At 66.5% G+C, this 18750-nt stretch overlaps 1 long non-coding RNA gene across 1 annotated transcript in view; it reads left to right on the forward strand.

The window, feature by feature from the left end:
- Positions 1–18750, forward strand: part of LOC132207833 (uncharacterized) — a 188916-nt gene that overhangs the window by 121707 nt on the left and 48459 nt on the right. The window contains exon 5 of the long non-coding RNA XR_009443887.1: positions 18003–18167. This is a non-coding gene — a long non-coding RNA (uncharacterized LOC132207833). The remainder of the gene's footprint in view (positions 1–18002; positions 18168–18750) is intronic.

Raw genomic sequence — 18750 nt, forward strand, 5'->3', positions numbered from 1 at the left:
GGGGACTGGCCCCCGCAGCCCTGACCCGCTCACTGCGACTTGCCCCCCGCAGCCCTGACCCGCTCACAGGGACTGGCCCGCGCAGCTGTGACCCGCTCACAGGGACTGGCCACCGCAGCCCTGACCTGCTCACAGGGACTGACCCCCGCCTCCCTGACCCACTTACCGGGACTGGCCCCCCGCAGCCCTGACCCGCTCACTGCGACTTGCCCCCCGCAGCCCTGACCCGCTCAGACGGCCTGCCCCTCGCAGCCCTGACCCGCTCACAGGGATTGGCCCACCGCAGCCCTGACCCAGTGACAGGGACTGGCCCCCACAGCCCTGACCCGCTCACTGCCGCTTGCCCCCCGCAGTCCTGTCCCGCTGACAGGGACTTGCACCCGCTGCCCTGACCCGCTCTCTGCGACTGGCCCCCCGCAGCCCTGACCCGCTCACTGCGACTTGCCCCCCGCAGCCCTGACCCGCTCACTGCGACTTGCCGCCCGCAGCCCTGACCCGCTCACTACGACTTGCCCCCAGCAGTCCTGACGCGCTCACTGCGAGTTGCCCCCCCCCGAAGTCCTGTCCCGCTGTCAGCAACTTGTCCCCCGCAGTCCTGTCCCGCTGACAGGGACTGGCCCCCGCTGCCCTGACCCGCTCACAGGGACTGGCCCCCGCAGCCCTGACCCGTTCACAGGGAATGGCCCCCCGCTGCCCTGACCCGCTCACAGCGACTAGCCCCCCGCAGTCCTGTCCCACTGACAGCCCTGACCCGCTCAGAGGGACTGGGCCCCCGCAGCACTGACCCGCTCACTGCAACTTGCCCCCCGCAGCCCTGACCAACTCACGGGGACTTGCCCCCGCAGCCCTGTCCCGCTGACAGGGACTGGCCCCCGCTGCCCTGACCCGCTCTCTGCGACTTGCCCCCCGCAGACCTGACCCGCTCACTGCGACAAGCCCCCTGCAGCCCTGACCCGCTCAGGGGGACTGGCCCCCCGCAGCCCTGACCCACTCAGGGGGACTGGCCCCCGCAGCCCTAACCCGCTCACAGGGACTGGCCCCCCGCAGTCCTGTTCCGCTGACAGGGACTTGCCCCCGCAGCCCTGACCCATTCACTGCGAGTTGCCCCCCGCAGCCCTGACCCGCTCACAGGGATTGGCCCTCCTCAGCCCTGACCCGGTGACAGGGACTGGCCCCCACAGCCCTGACCCGCTCACTGCCGCTTGCCCCCCGCAGTCCTGTCCCGCTGACAGGGACCTGCCCCTTGCAGTCCTCTCCCGCTGACAGGGACTTGCCCCCCGCAGCCCTGACCCGTTCACTGCGACTTGTCCCCCGCAGCCCTGACCCGCTCACTGCGACACTGCCCCCCCCAGCCCTGACCCGCTCGCAGGGACTGGCCGCCGCAGCCCTGACTCGCTCACAGGTACTGACCCCCCGCAGCCCTGACCCGCTCAATGCTACCCAGCCTCCCACAGCCCTGACCCGCTCACTGCGACTTGCCCCCCGCAGCCCTGACCCGCTCACTGCGACTTGCCCCCTGCAGTCCTGTCCTGCTGACAGGGACTGGTACCCGCACCCCTGACCCGCTCACAGGGACTGGCCCCCCGCAGCCCTGACCCACTCACTGCGACTGGCCCCCCACACCCCTGACCCGCTCACTGCGACTTGCCCCCCGCAGAGCTGACCCGCTCACTGCGACACTGCCCTCCTCAGCCCTGACCCGCTCACTGCGACTTGCCCTCCTCAGCCCTGACCCGCTCACTGCGACTTGCCCCCCGCAGCCCTGACCCCCTCACTGCGACTTGCCCCCTCAGCCCTGACCCGCTCACTGCGACACTGCCCCCCACAGCCCTGATCCGCTCAGGGGGACCGGCCCCCCGCAGCCCTGACCCGCTCACTGCGACTTGCCCCCCGCAGCCCTGACCCGGTGACAGGGACTGGCCCCCGCAGCCCTGACCCGCTCACTGCGACACTGCCCACCGCAGTCCTGTCCCGCCGACAGGGACTGGCCCCCCGCAGCCCTGACCCGCTCACTGCGATGGGTCCCCGCAGCCCTGATGCGCTCACTGCGACTTGCTCCCCTGCAGTCCTGTCCCGCTGACAGTGACCTGCCCCCCTGCAGTCCTGTCCCGCTGACAGGGACCGGCCCCCCTGCAGTCCTGTCCCGCTGACAAGGACATGCCCCCGCAGCCCTGACCCGCTCACAGGCACTGGCCCCCCGCAGCCCTGAACCGCTCAGTGCGACATTGCCCCCCGCTCCCCAGACCCGCTCACTGCGACTTGCCCCACGCAGCCCTGACCCGCTCAGAGAGCCTGCCCCCGCAGCCCTGACCTGCTCACAGGGAATGGCCCCTGCAGCCCTGACCCGCTCACTGCGACTTGCCCCCCGCAGAGCTGACCCGCTCACTGCGACCAGCCTCCCGCAGCCCTGACCCCTCAATGCGACTTGCCCCCCGCAGACCTGACCCGCTCAGGGGGACTGGCCCCCCGCAGCCCTGACCCGCTCACTGCGACTTGCCCCCCGCAGACCTGACCCGCTCACTGCGACCTGCCCCCCTGCAGTGCTCTCCCGCTGACAGGGACCTGCCCCCTTGCAGTCCTGTCCCGCTGACTGGGACTGGCCCCCGCAGCCCTTACCCACTCACAGGGACTGGCCCCTGCATCCCTGACCCTCACACCGCGACAATGCCCCCTGCACCCCAGACCCGCTCACTGCGACTTCCCCCCCGCAGCCCTGACCCGCTCAGAGGGCCTGCCCCCGCAGCCCTGACCCGCTCGCTGCGACACTGCACCCCGCAGCCCTGACCCCCTCACTGCGACTTGACCCCCTCACTGCGACTTGCCCCCCGCAGTCCTGTCCCGCTGACAGGGACTTGCCCCTGCAGCCCTGACCCGCTTACTGCGACTTTCCCCCCGCAGCCCTGACCCGCTGACTGCGACTTGCACCCCGCAGCCCTGACCCCTCACTGCGACTTGCTCCCCACAGACCTGACCCGCTCAGGGGGACTGGCCCCCGCAGCTGTGACCCGCTCACAGGGACTGGCCCCCGCAGCCCCAACCCGCTCACAGGGACTGGCCCGCCGCAGCCCTGACGCGCTCACAGGGACTGGCCACCCGCAGCCCTGACCCGCTCACTGCGACTTGCCCCCCGCAGTCCTGTTCCGCTGACAGGAACTTGCCCCCGCAGCCCTGACCCACTCACTGCGAGTTGCCGCCCGCAGCCCTGACCCGCTCACAGGGACTGACCCCCGCATCCCTGACCCGCTTACCGGGACTGGCCCCCCGCAGCCCTGACCCGCTCACTGCGACTTGCCCCCCGCAGCCCTGACCCGCTCAGACGGCCTGCCCCTCGCAGCCCTGACCCGCTCACAGGGATTGGCCCTCCGCAGCCCTGACCCGGTGACAGGGACTGGCCCCCGCAGCCCTGACCCGCTCACTGCGACTTGCCCCCCGCAGCCCTGACCCGCTCACTGCGACTTGCCCCCCGCAGCCCTGACCCGCTCACTGCGACTTGCCCCCCGCAGACATGACCCGCTCACTGCGACTTGCCCCCCGCAGTCCTGTCCCGCTGACAGGGACTGGCCCCCGCAGCCCTGACCCGCTCACAGGGACTGGCCCCCCGCAGCCCTGACCCGCTTACTGCGATGGGTCCCCGCAGCCCTGACGCGCTCACTGCAACTTGCCCACCTGCAGTCCTGTCCCGCTGACAGGGACCTGCCCCCTGCAGTCCTGTCCCGCTGACAGGGACCGGCCCCCCTGCAGTCCTGTCCCGCTGACAAGGACATGCCCCCGCAGCCCTGACCCGCTCACAGGCACTGGCCCCCCGCAGCCCTGAACCGCTCAGTGTGACATTGCCCCCCGCACCCCGGACCCGCTCACTGCGACTTGCCTCACGCAGCCCTGACCCGCTCAGAGAGCCTGCCCCCGCAGCCCTGACCTGCTCACAGGGAATGGCCCCCGCAGCCCTGACCCCTCACTGCGACTTGCCCCCCGCAGACCTGACCCGCTCAGGGGGACTGGCCCCCCGCAGCCCTGACCCGCTCACTGCGACTTGCCCCCCGCAGACCTGACCCGCTCACTGCGACCTGCCTCCCTGCACTGCTGTCCCGCTGACAGGGACCTGCCCCCTTGCCGTCCTGTCCCGCTGACTGGGACATGCCGCCGCAGCCCTGACCCGCTCACAGGGACTGGCCCCTGCATCCCTGACCCTCACACCGCGACAATGCCCCCTGCACCCCAGACCCGCTCACTGCGACTTGCCCCCCGCAGCCCTGACCCGCTCAGAGGGCATGCCCCCGCAGCCCTGACCTGCTCGCTGCGACACTGCACCCCGCAGCCCAGACCCCCTCACTGCGACTTGCCCCCGCAGTCCTGTCCCGCTGACAGGGACTTGCCCCTGCAGCCCTGTCCCGCTTACTGCGACTTTCCCCCCGCAGCCCTGACCCGCTGACTGCGACTTGCACCCCGCAGCCCTGACCCCTCACTGCGACTTGCCCCCCGCAGACCTGACCCGCTCAGGGGCACTGGCCCCCGCAGCCCTGACCCGCTCGCTGCGACTTGCCCCCCACAGCCCTGACCCGCTCACAGGGACTGGCCCGCGCAGCTGTGACCCGCTCACAGGGACTGGCCCCCGCAGCCCTAACCCGCTCACAGGGACTGGCCCCCCGCAGTCCTGTTCCACTGACAGGGACTTGCCCCCGCAGCCCTGACCCATTCACTGCGAGTTGCCCCCCGCAGCCCTGACCCGCTCACAGGGACTGACCCCCGCATCCCTGACCCGCTTACCGGGACTGGCCCCCCGCAGCCCTGACCCGCTCACTGCGACTTGCCCCCCGCAGCCCTGACCCGCTCAGACGGCCTGCCCCTCGCAGCCCTGACCCGCTCACAGGGCTTGGCCCTCCGCAGCCCTGACCCGGTGACAGGGACTAGCCCCCACAGCCCTGACCCGCTCACTGCCGCTTGCCCCCCACAGTCCTGTCCCGCTGACAGGGACCTGCCCCTTGCAGTCCTGTCCCGCTGACAGGGACTTGCACCCGCTGCCCTGACCCGCTCTCTGCGACTGGCCCCCCGCAGCCCTGACCCGCTCACTGCGACTTGCCCCCCGCAGCCCTGACCCGCTCACTGTGACTTGCCCCCCGCAGACCTGACCCGCTCACTGCGACTTGCCCCCCACAGTCCTGTCCCGCTGACAGGGACCTGCCCCTTGCAGTCCTGTCCCGCTGACAGGGACTTGCACCCGCTGCCCTGACCCGCTCACTGCGACTTGTCCCCCGCAGCCCTGACCCGCTCACTGCGACAAGCCCGCCGCAGCCCTGACCCGCTCAGGGGGACCGGCCCCCCGCAGCCCTGACCCGCTCAGGGGGACCGGTCCCCCGCAGCCCTGACCCGCTGATAGGGGCTGGCCCCCGCAGCCCTCAGCAGCTCACAGGGACTGGCCCCCCGCAGACCTGACCCGCACACTGCAACTGGCCCCCCGCAGCCCTGACCCGCTCACTGCGACTTGCCCCCCGCAGTCCTGTTCCGCTGACAGGGACTTGCCCCCGCAGCCCTGACCCCCTCACTGCGACTTGACCCCCGCATTCCTGTCCCGCTGACAGGGACTTGCCCCTGCAGCCCTGTCCCGCTTACTGCGACTTTCCCCCCGCAGCCCTGACCCGCTGACTGCGACTTGCACCCCGCAGCCCTGACCCGCTCAGGGGGACTGGCCCCCGCAGCCCTGACCCGCTCACTGCGACTTGCCCCCCGCAGCCCTGACCCGCTCACAGGGACTGGCCCGCGCAGCTGTGACCCGCTCACAGGGACTGGCCCCCGCAGCCCTAACCCGCTCACAGGGACTGGCCCCCCGCAGTCCTGTTCCGCTGACAGGGACTTGCCCCCGCAGCCCTGACCCATTCACTGCGAGTTGCCCCCCGCAGCCCTGACCCGCTCACAGGGATTGGCCCTCCTCAGCCCTGACCCGGTGACAGGGACTGGCCCCCACAGCCCTAACCCGCTCACTGCCGCTTGCCCCCCGCAGTCCTGTCCCGCTGACAGGGACCTGCCCCTTGCAGTCCTCTCCCGCTGACAGGGACTTGCCCCCCGCAGCCCTGACCCGCTCACTGCGACTTGTCCCCCGCAGCCCTGACCCGCTCACTGCGACACTGCCCCCCCCAGCCCTGACCCGCTCGCAGGGACTGGCCGCCGCAGCCCTGACTCGCTCACAGGTACTGACCCCCCGCAGCCCTGACCCGCTCACTGCTACCCAGCCTCCCGCAGCCCTGACCCGCTCACTGCGACTTGCCCCCTGCAGTCCTGTCCTGCTGACAGGGACTGGACCCCCGCAGCCCTGACCCGCTCACTGCGACTGGCCCCCCGCACCCCTGACCCGCTCACTGTGACTTGCCCCCCACAGCCCTGACCCGCTCACTTCGACTTGCCCCCCGCAGAGCTGACCCGCTCACTGCGTCACTGCCCTCCTCAGCCCTGACCCGCTCACTGTGACTTGCCCCGCGCAGCTCTGACCCACTCAGAGGGACTGGCCCATGCTGCGCTGACCCGCTTACATGGACTGGCCCCCGCAGCCCTGACCCGCTCACTGCGACACTGCCCCGAGCAGCCCTGACCCGCTCACTGCGACTTGCCCCACGCAGCCCTGACCCGCTCACACGGACTGGCCCACGCAGCCCTGACCCGCTCACAGGGACTGGCCCCCCGCAGCCCTGACCCGCTCACGGGGACCGGCCCCCCTGCAGTCCTGTCCCGCTGACATGGACATGCCCCCGCAGCCCTGACCCGCTCACTGCGACTTGCCCTCCGCAGTCCTGACCTGCTCACTGCGACTTGCCCCCCGCAGCCCTGACCCGCTCACTGCGACACTGCCCCCCGCAGCCCTGACCCGCTCACAGGGACTGGCCCCCCGCAGCCCTGACCCGCTCACTGCGACTTGCCCCCCGCAGCCCTGACCCGCTCACAGGGACTGGCCCACCGCAGCTCTGACCCGCTGACAGGGACTGGCCCCCCGCAGCCCTGACCTGCTCACAGGGACTGGCCCCCCGCAGTCCTGACCCGCTCACTGCGACTTGCCCCCCGCTGTCCTGACCCGCTCACTGCGACTTGCCCCCCGCAGCCCTGACCCGCTGACTGCGACTTGCCCCAGGCAGGCCTGACCCGGTCACAGGGACTGGCCCGCCGCAGCCCTGACCCGCTTACAATGACTGGCCCCCACAGCCCTGACCTGCTGACTGCGACACTGCCCCCCGCAGCCTTGACCCGCTCACAGGGACTCGCCCCCCGCAGCCCTGACCCGCTCACTGCGACTTGCCCCCCGCAGCCCTGACCCGCTCACAGGGACTGGCCCCCGCAGCCCTGACCTGCTCACTGGGACTGGCCCCCCGCAGTCCTGACCCGCTCACTGCCACTTGCCCCCCGCAGCCCTGACCCGCTCACTGCGACTTGCCCCCCGCAGCCCTGACCCGCTCACTGCGACTTGCCCCCCCGCAGCCCTGACTCGCTCACAGGGACTGGCCCCCACAGCCCTGACCCGTTCACAGGGGCTCTCCCCCCCGCAGCCCTGACATGCTCACTGCGACTTGCCCCCCGCAGACCTGACCCTCTCACTGCGACTTGCCCCCTGCAGTCCTGTCCCGCTGACAGGGACTTGCCCCCAGCAGTTCTGTCCCGCTGACAGGGACTCGCCCCCGCAGCCCTGACCCGCTCACTGCGTCTGGCCCCCCGCAGCCCTGACCCGCTCACTGCGACTTGCCCCCCGCAGCCCTGACCCGCTCACTGCGACTTGCCCCCCGCAGCCCTGACCCGCTCACAGGGACTGGCCCACGCAGCCCTGACCCGCTCACAGGGACTGACCCCGAGCAGCCCTGACCCGCTCACTGCGACTTGCCCCCCGCAGCCATGACCCGCTCACTGCGAATTGCCCCCCGCAGTCCTGTCCCGCTGACAGGGACTGGCCCCCCGCAGCCCTGACCCACTCACTGCCACTGGCCCCCCGCAGCCCTGTCCCACTCAGTGCGACTTGCCCCCCGCAGCCCTGACCCACACACTGCGACTTGCCCCCCGCAGTCCTGTCCCGCTGACAGGGCCTTGCCCCCCGCTTTCTTGTCCCGCTGCCAGGGACTTGCCCCCCGCAGCCCTGACCCGCTGACAGGGACTGTCCCCCGCAGCCCTGACCAGCTCACAGGGTCTGCCTCCCACAGCCCTGACCCACTCACTGCCACTGGCCCCCCACAGCCCTGTCCCACTCAGTGCGACTTGCCTCCCGCAGCCCTGACCCGCACACTGCGACTTGCCCCCCGCAGCCCTGTCCCACTGACAGGGACTTGCCCCCCGCAGCCCTGACCCGCTCACTGCGACACTGCCCCCGCAGCCCTGACCCACTCACTGCCACTGGCCCCCCACAGCCCTGACCCGCTCACTCCGACTTGCCCCCGCAGCCCTGACCCGCACACTGCGACTTGCCCCCCGCAGCCCTGTCCCACTGACAGGGACTTGCCCCCCGCAGCCCTGACCCGCTCACTGCGACACTGCCCCCGCAGCCCTGACCCGCTCACTGCGACACTGCCCCTTGCACCCCTGACCCGCTCACTGCGACTTGCCCCCCGCACCCCTGACCCGCTGACAGGGTCTTGTCCCCGCAGCCCTGACCCGCTCACTGCGACACTGCCCCCCACAGCCCTGATCCGCTCAGGGGGACCGGCCCCCCGCAGCCCTGACCCGCTCACTGCGACTTGCCCCCCGCAGCCCTGACCCGGTGACAGGGACTGGCCCCCGCAGCCCTGACCCGCTCACTGCGACACTGCCCACCGCAGTCCTGTCCCGCCGACAGGGACTGGCCCCCCGCAGCCCTGACCCGCTCACTGCGATGGGTCCCCGCAGCCCTGATGCGCTCACTGCGACTTGCTCCCCTGCAGTCCTGTCCCGCTGACAGTGACCTGCCCCCCTGCAGTCCTGTCCCGCTGACAGGGACCGGCCCCCCTGCAGTCCTGTCCCGCTGACAAGGACATGCCCCCGCAGCCCTGACCCGCTCACAGGCACTGGCCCCCCGCAGCCCTGAACCGCTCAGTGCGACATTGCCCCCCGCTCCCCAGACCCGCTCACTGCGACTTGCCCCACGCAGCCCTGACCCGCTCAGAGAGCCTGCCCCCGCAGCCCTGACCTGCTCACAGGGAATGGCCCCTGCAGCCCTGACCCGCTCACTGCGACTTGCCCCCCGCAGAGCTGACCCGCTCACTGCGACCAGCCTCCCGCAGCCCTGACCCCTCAATGCGACTTGCCCCCCGCAGACCTGACCCGCTCAGGGGGACTGGCCCCCCGCAGCCCTGACCCGCTCACTGCGACTTGCCCCCCGCAGACCTGACCCGCTCACTGCGACCTGCCCCCCTGCAGTGCTCTCCCGCTGACAGGGACCTGCCCCCTTGCAGTCCTGTCCCGCTGACTGGGACTGGCCCCCGCAGCCCTTACCCACTCACAGGGACTGGCCCCTGCATCCCTGACCCTCACACCGCGACAATGCCCCCTGCACCCCAGACCCGCTCACTGCGACTTCCCCCCCGCAGCCCTGACCCGCTCAGAGGGCCTGCCCCCGCAGCCCTGACCCGCTCGCTGCGACACTGCACCCCGCAGCCCTGACCCCCTCACTGCGACTTGACCCCCTCACTGCGACTTGCCCCCCGCAGTCCTGTCCCGCTGACAGGGACTTGCCCCTGCAGCCCTGACCCGCTTACTGCGACTTTCCCCCCGCAGCCCTGACCCGCTGACTGCGACTTGCACCCCGCAGCCCTGACCCCTCACTGCGACTTGCTCCCCACAGACCTGACCCGCTCAGGGGGACTGGCCCCCGCAGCTGTGACCCGCTCACAGGGACTGGCCCCCGCAGCCCCAACCCGCTCACAGGGACTGGCCCGCCGCAGCCCTGACGCGCTCACAGGGACTGGCCACCCGCAGCCCTGACCCGCTCACTGCGACTTGCCCCCCGCAGTCCTGTTCCGCTGACAGGAACTTGCCCCCGCAGCCCTGACCCACTCACTGCGAGTTGCCGCCCGCAGCCCTGACCCGCTCACAGGGACTGACCCCCGCATCCCTGACCCGCTTACCGGGACTGGCCCCCCGCAGCCCTGACCCGCTCACTGCGACTTGCCCCCCGCAGCCCTGACCCGCTCAGACGGCCTGCCCCTCGCAGCCCTGACCCGCTCACAGGGATTGGCCCTCCGCAGCCCTGACCCGGTGACAGGGACTTGCCCCCCGCAGCCCTGACCCGCTCACTGCGACTTGCCCCCCGCAGCCCTGACCCGCTCACTGCGACTTGCCCCCCGCAGCCCTGACCCGCTCACTGCGACTTGCCCCCCGCAGACATGACCCGCTCACTGCGACTTGCCCCCCGCAGTCCTGTCCCGCTGACAGGGACTGGCCCCCGCAGCCCTGACCCGCTCACAGGGACTGGCCCCCCGCAGCCCTGACCCGCTTACTGCGATGGGTCCCCGCAGCCCTGACGCGCTCACTGCAACTTGCCCACCTGCAGTCCTGTCCCGCTGACAGGGACCTGCCCCCTGCAGTCCTGTCCCGCTGACAGGGACCGGCCCCCCTGCAGTCCTGTCCCGCTGACAAGGACATGCCCCCGCAGCCCTGACCCGCTCACAGGCACTGGCCCCCCGCAGCCCTGAACCGCTCAGTGTGACATTGCCCCCCGCACCCCGGACCCGCTCACTGCGACTTGCCTCACGCAGCCCTGACCCGCTCAGAGAGCCTGCCCCCGCAGCCCTGACCTGCTCACAGGGAATGGCCCCCGCAGCCCTGACCCCTCACTGCGACTTGCCCCCCGCAGACCTGACCCGCTCAGGGGGACTGGCCCCCCGCAGCCCTGACCCGCTCACTGCGACTTGCCCCCCGCAGACCTGACCCGCTCACTGCGACCTGCCTCCCTGCACTGCTGTCCCGCTGACAGGGACCTGCCCCCTTGCCGTCCTGTCCCGCTGACTGGGACATGCCGCCGCAGCCCTGACCCGCTCACAGGGACTGGCCCCTGCATCCCTGACCCTCACACCGCGACAATGCCCCCTGCACCCCAGACCCGCTCACTGCGACTTGCCCCCCGCAGCCCTGACCCGCTCAGAGGGCATGCCCCCGCAGCCCTGACCTGCTCGCTGCGACACTGCACCCCGCAGCCCAGACCCCCTCACTGCGACTTGCCCCCGCAGTCCTGTCCCGCTGACAGGGACTTGCCCCTGCAGCCCTGTCCCGCTTACTGCGACTTTCCCCCCGCAGCCCTGACCCGCTGACTGCGACTTGCACCCCGCAGCCCTGACCCCTCACTGCGACTTGCCCCCCGCAGACCTGACCCGCTCAGGGGCACTGGCCCCCGCAGCCCTGACCCGCTCGCTGCGACTTGCCCCCCACAGCCCTGACCCGCTCACAGGGACTGGCCCGCGCAGCTGTGACCCGCTCACAGGGACTGGCCCCCGCAGCCCTAACCCGCTCACAGGGACTGGCCCCCCGCAGTCCTGTTCCACTGACAGGGACTTGCCCCCGCAGCCCTGACCCATTCACTGCGAGTTGCCCCCCGCAGCCCTGACCCGCTCACAGGGACTGACCCCCGCATCCCTGACCCGCTTACCGGGACTGGCCCCCCGCAGCCCTGACCCGCTCACTGCGACTTGCCCCCCGCAGCCCTGACCCGCTCAGACGGCCTGCCCCTCGCAGCCCTGACCCGCTCACAGGGCTTGGCCCTCCGCAGCCCTGACCCGGTGACAGGGACTAGCCCCCACAGCCCTGACCCGCTCACTGCCGCTTGCCCCCCACAGTCCTGTCCCGCTGACAGGGACCTGCCCCTTGCAGTCCTGTCCCGCTGACAGGGACTTGCACCCGCTGCCCTGACCCGCTCTCTGCGACTGGCCCCCCGCAGCCCTGACCCGCTCACTGCGACTTGCCCCCCGCAGCCCTGACCCGCTCACTGTGACTTGCCCCCCGCAGACCTGACCCGCTCACTGCGACTTGCCCCCCACAGTCCTGTCCCGCTGACAGGGACCTGCCCCTTGCAGTCCTGTCCCGCTGACAGGGACTTGCACCCGCTGCCCTGACCCGCTCACTGCGACTTGTCCCCCGCAGCCCTGACCCGCTCACTGCGACAAGCCCGCCGCAGCCCTGACCCGCTCAGGGGGACCGGCCCCCCGCAGCCCTGACCCGCTCAGGGGGACCGGTCCCCCGCAGCCCTGACCCGCTGATAGGGGCTGGCCCCCGCAGCCCTCAGCAGCTCACAGGGACTGGCCCCCCGCAGACCTGACCCGCACACTGCAACTGGCCCCCCGCAGCCCTGACCCGCTCACTGCGACTTGCCCCCCGCAGTCCTGTTCCGCTGACAGGGACTTGCCCCCGCAGCCCTGACCCCCTCACTGCGACTTGACCCCCGCATTCCTGTCCCGCTGACAGGGACTTGCCCCTGCAGCCCTGTCCCGCTTACTGCGACTTTCCCCCCGCAGCCCTGACCCGCTGACTGCGACTTGCACCCCGCAGCCCTGACCCGCTCAGGGGGACTGGCCCCCGCAGCCCTGACCCGCTCACTGCGACTTGCCCCCCGCAGCCCTGACCCGCTCACAGGGACTGGCCCGCGCAGCTGTGACCCGCTCACAGGGACTGGCCCCCGCAGCCCTAACCCGCTCACAGGGACTGGCCCCCCGCAGTCCTGTTCCGCTGACAGGGACTTGCCCCCGCAGCCCTGACCCATTCACTGCGAGTTGCCCCCCGCAGCCCTGACCCGCTCACAGGGATTGGCCCTCCTCAGCCCTGACCCGGTGACAGGGACTGGCCCCCACAGCCCTAACCCGCTCACTGCCGCTTGCCCCCCGCAGTCCTGTCCCGCTGACAGGGACCTGCCCCTTGCAGTCCTCTCCCGCTGACAGGGACTTGCCCCCCGCAGCCCTGACCCGCTCACTGCGACTTGTCCCCCGCAGCCCTGACCCGCTCACTGCGACACTGCCCCCCCCAGCCCTGACCCGCTCGCAGGGACTGGCCGCCGCAGCCCTGACTCGCTCACAGGTACTGACCCCCCGCAGCCCTGACCCGCTCACTGCTACCCAGCCTCCCGCAGCCCTGACCCGCTCACTGCGACTTGCCCCCTGCAGTCCTGTCCTGCTGACAGGGACTGGACCCCCGCAGCCCTGACCCGCTCACTGCGACTGGCCCCCCGCACCCCTGACCCGCTCACTGTGACTTGCCCCCCACAGCCCTGACCCGCTCACTTCGACTTGCCCCCCGCAGAGCTGACCCGCTCACTGCGTCACTGCCCTCCTCAGCCCTGACCCGCTCACTGTGACTTGCCCCGCGCAGCTCTGACCCACTCAGAGGGACTGGCCCATGCTGCGCTGACCCGCTTACATGGACTGGCCCCCGCAGCCCTGACCCGCTCACTGCGACACTGCCCCGAGCAGCCCTGACCCGCTCACTGCGACTTGCCCCACGCAGCCCTGACCCGCTCACACGGACTGGCCCACGCAGCCCTGACCCGCTCACAGGGACTGGCCCCCCGCAGCCCTGACCCGCTCACGGGGACCGGCCCCCCTGCAGTCCTGTCCCGCTGACATGGACATGCCCCCGCAGCCCTGACCCGCTCACTGCGACTTGCCCTCCGCAGTCCTGACCTGCTCACTGCGACTTGCCCCCCGCAGCCCTGACCCGCTCACTGCGACACTGCCCCCCGCAGCCCTGACCCGCTCACAGGGACTGGCCCCCCGCAGCCCTGACCCGCTCACTGCGACTTGCCCCCCGCAGCCCTGACCCGCTCACAGGGACTGGCCCACCGCAGCTCTGACCCGCTGACAGGGACTGGCCCCCGCAGCCCTGACCTGCTCACAGGGACTGGCCCCCCGCAGTCCTGACCCGCTCACTGCGACTTGCCCCCCGCTGTCCTGACCCGCTCACTGCGACTTGCCCCCCGCAGCCCTGACCCGCTGACTGCGACTTGCCCCAGGCAGGCCTGACCCGGTCACAGGGACTGGCCCGCCGCAGCCCTGACCCGCTTACAATGACTGGCCCCCACAGCCCTGACCTGCTGACTGCGACACTGCCCCCCGCAGCCTTGACCCGCTCACAGGGACTCGCCCCCCGCAGCCCTGACCCGCTCACTGCGACTTGCCCCCCGCAGCCCTGACCCGCTCACAGGGACTGGCCCCCGCAGCCCTGACCTGCTCACTGGGACTGGCCCCCCGCAGTCCTGACCCGCTCACTGCCACTTGCCCCCCGCAGCCCTGACCCGCTCACTGCGACTTGCCCCCCGCAGCCCTGACCCGCTCACTGCGACTTGCCCCCCCGCAGCCCTGACTCGCTCACAGGGACTGGCCCCCACAGCCCTGACCCGTTCACAGGGGCTCTCCCCCCCGCAGCCCTGACATGCTCACTGCGACTTGCCCCCCGCAGACCTGACCCTCTCACTGCGACTTGCCCCCTGCAGTCCTGTCCCGCTGACAGGGACTTGCCCCCAGCAGTTCTGTCCCGCTGACAGGGACTCGCCCCCGCAGCCCTGACCCGCTCACTGCGTCTGGCCCCCCGCAGCCCTGACCCGCTCACTGCGACTTGCCCCCCGCAGCCCTGACCCGCTCACTGCGACTTGCCCCCCGCAGCCCTGACCCGCTCACAGGGACTGGCCCACGCAGCCCTGACCCGCTCACAGGGACTGACCCCGAGCAGCCCTGACCCGCTCACTGCGACTTGCCCCCCGCAGCCATGACCCGCTCACTGCGAATTGCCCCCCGCAGTCCTGTCCCGCTGACAGGGACTGGCCCCCCGCAGCCCTGACCCACTCACTGCCACTGGCCCCCCGCAGCCCTGTCCCACTCAGTGCGACTTGCCCCCCGCAGCCCTGACCCACACACTGCGACTTGCCCCCCGCAGTCCTGTCCCGCTGACAGGGCCTTGCCCCCCGCTTTCTTGTCCCGCTGCCAGGGACTTGCCCCCCGCAGCCCTGACCCGCTGACAGGGACTGTCCCCCGCAGCCCTGACCAGCTCACAGGGTCTGCCTCCCACAGCCCTGACCCACTCACTGCCACTGGCCCCCCACAGCCCTGTCCCACTCAGTGCGACTTGCCTCCCGCAGCCCTGACCCGCACACTGCGACTTGCCCCCCGCAGCCCTGTCCCACTGACAGGGACTTGCCCCCCGCAGCCCTGACCCGCTCACTGCGACACTGCCCCCGCAGCCCTGACCCACTCACTGCCACTGGCCCCCCACAGCCCTGACCCGCTCACTCCGACTTGCCCCCGCAGCCCTGACCCGCACACTGCGACTTGCCCCCCGCAGCCCTGTCCCACTGACAGGGACTTGCCCCCCGCAGCCCTGACCCGCTCACTGCGACACTGCCCCCGCAGCCCTGACCCGCTCACTGCGACACTGCCCCTTGCACCCCTGACCCGCTCACTGCGACTTGCCCCCCGCACCCCTGACCCGCTGACAGGGTCTTGTCCCCGCAGCCCTGACCCGCTCACTGTGACTGGCCCCCCGCTGATCGAAGTAATTGAAATGGAGATGCCAGGCCAGATGATGATTTGTACCTATATGACAGGGGAGTGGTCAGGCCCCAGACTCCAGCTTACGGTTGATGAACTGGAATCTCAGTTTTGACCAATCAACAAATCATGTGGGGCAAAGTTACCAGGGAATGCTGTGCTTCAGGAGGCAGTCACACACCTTAGATTAACTAGCTGAAACTCGGTCAGTGCCCAATGACAAAGATCAGGGCAGATGGAAGGATCCAGGATGTAGTGCAGAAGGAACCTTGGCCTTTGATCTTATCGAACAGGTTTGAGATTCTTTCTTCGTGTGTGGATGAGAGTGCAGGGTATAGGGAAGATGAGTAAACTGACTGTAGCACTGTGGTACAGGGGGGACATTCAGGAGGGGATAAAAAGTGAAATGTAGTTATAATCAGAGGTAGTATAGTTAGGAGAATGAACACTGTTCGTTGTGACCAGGATCGGGAGTCTCGAAAGTAGTGTTGCCTGCCTGGTGCCCAGGTTCAGAATATTCCATCTCGGCTACAAAGGAACTTGAAGTGGGAGGAGTAGAAATCCAGCTATCGTGGTCCACACAGGTACCATTGATATGGAAGAAAGAGGAAAGAGGTTCTGCTGAGGGATTATGAGCACCGAGGTGCTGAGGTGAGAAAGCAGAACCAGAATGGTAATAATCTCTGGATTATTATCTGAGCAATTTGGCACGGTGTGAACATAATTATAGATGTACATTGTTCAAATGGTGGCATGGCAGAAATGTGTTTGAATTCATGGGACATTGGCATGGGTATGGGGAAGGAGGGAGTCGTTCTGGTGTTATAGGCTCGACGAGAATCATATTGGGACAAGTATCCTCGCAAAATACAGAGCTGGGTCTGGGGCTAGGGCGTTAACATAAAAAGTGTGGAGTGGGTGAGCTCAGTTGCATGGAAAATTGTGGAAAAAGTTAGAAGCTGGTAAGTGCTCAGCAAAGTTTCCAGAGCAAGTAATAGGACAAAAAGTATGGAAATGGTCAGGAGTCTCACTTCAGCTGCAGCAGATAAGAAGGGTGGCTGTAAATGCCAGACTGAAGATCTTGTATTGAATTGCAGGGAGTGTATGAAACAAAGTGAATGAGTTTGTGGTGCAGATTGAAATTGACAGATACATCACTCTGGGTATCACAGAGAGGTGGTTGTTAGGGGATAAGTGTTGGGAACGAAATAGCCAATGATTCATGTCCGATAGAAAGAACAGGCAAATGAACAGAGATAACAAAGTGTGGAGCTGGATGAGCACAGCAGGCCAAGCAGCATCTCAGGAGCGTAAAAGCTGACGTTTTGTCAGGCAGCATCAGAGGCTGAGGAAAGTTGAGGTTTTGGGTCAGGACCCTTCCTGAGAAATGGAGGGTGGAAGGGAGCTCAGAAACAAATAGCGTGGAGGGGGAGGAGGTGCTGGGGAAGGTAGGTTGGATGGTAATAAGTGAGTACTATCCAGATTGGAACAGATTTTCCCCAGGGGGGAATTAGTACGAATTCCAAATCACTCTCAAAATCTTAGTGACTGTTAACGTTGATGTTTTTTGTCTGTGTGTTTCAGTAATTGCATGACAGTTGAATGGTTCGTTGAGAGTGAGGAACCTATGGACTCTCAGACACCAAGATGGAATTTAGTTCGAAGAGTGACTTCAAAATAGTTGCTTGCTTTTAAAATCTTGACCGTTTTTGCTGTCCAGTTGAATGAATTTGGCTTCATACTGCTTCAATAGGAATTAGTGTTTAATAGGAACATATTTGTGAAACTTACAGTTCCGCAAGTTTTAGCATAAACTGGTGCAGCCTTTCGGTGCTTGCAAAAAGGCTCACTTGTCCGTTAATACCGAAGGAAAATTCGAATTTAAAAGTAAGTTCACCCGGTGTCAGGGAATTAAATGTTAATGTTGACTCGAATATAATTTTTTAAAAAGTCATATATTTGTGTAACACTGAACTCAAATTAAAATTTCGATTTGCTGGTTTTACGTTGGATTCATTTTAAATGAGGGTGAAGATCACTTTAAATCCAGCATATTTGTTAAGAAAAGAAATAGCATGTCAAATAAAATTAACTGCATGACTCTTCATAGCCCTATATGTAGAATTTCATTCCGAACTATGAGACAGTTGTGACCCCATACTACCTCAGTGCTCATGGCAAGAGCAAGACTCCTGTTTGACGTGCTGTGCACTGCATGGAATGGCGGCAACATCAGATTCATTGATGCTTGAGAATCAAAAGAATATGACGATAAGATTTAAAATCAAAATCTCATGGAACACTTCAAGGAACGTATTACAGGAAGAGGGGGAAAGCATGTATGACTAATAGAAGGTGGTGGCGCAGATCAAATAGACCTGTGTGCTAAAACTTAACACAAATTTCACATTGAATGGAACAGTTCAAACAGGCTGGAGGAAGCAGACATGCCAGCCCAAACTTTTTGAATTTGAGCATTCTGTTCGTAAACATCAGCAAAATTGTGGGAAACATGTTTATTCTTTCTCTTTTATTGCACAGAACCATACGATGAGACTGTTTTGATGAGGAATTGAAAGATTATGTGTCCCATCCATTTGACTCACAGTTTGGTACCATAGGTTGGTACGATCTTCGTTGGAGAAGGAAAAGGGATGTTCCAGATACAGAAAATCGTCAAACCATTTACGACAAAGTCCGTTTCTGGTTAGTTTTAATTAATGCAGTTAACATTTTTAGCTCGACATGATTGCACAACGGAGTCAATAAGAAAATTCCATCTGATATTCCACATAAATTTTAAGTGGATATTAAAGCAGCTCATTTCTTTTTCACACTGTCTGCTGCTTTTAAGAATGGTTGTCTTATTGTCAAAACGTTTAGCTTTGACTCCATGGCTGCTTCCATTAGCTCACATTGAAACACATGTTTCTTCAGCCAAAAATGCACGTTTACCCGGTGTAGCTTGACTAACCTTCCCCTGTGGTCGTTCCCCTGAAATCCCCTGCGGTCGCTCCCCTGGAAAACAACTGTACCATTTTGGATACTGTTCCGGGGGACGAGTTGGCAGTGGGTATGCAGTAGGGTGCAGGTCTCTGGCACAGAGTCTGTCCCTCTTGCACAGAAGGGAAGCGGGGATAGGAAGAGAGTGATAGTCATTGGGGACTCAATAGTTAGAGGGACTGATAGAAGATTTGCCGGGAACGAAAGAGACTCACGATTGGTGTGTTGCCTACCAGGTGCCAGGGTCTGTGATGTCTCGGATCATGTGTTTAGGGTCCTGAGGGGA

The sequence above is a fragment of the Stegostoma tigrinum genome, unplaced genomic scaffold (assembly GCF_030684315.1).
Source record: "Stegostoma tigrinum isolate sSteTig4 unplaced genomic scaffold, sSteTig4.hap1 scaffold_172, whole genome shotgun sequence".
NCBI lineage: Eukaryota > Metazoa > Chordata > Chondrichthyes > Orectolobiformes > Stegostomatidae > Stegostoma > Stegostoma tigrinum.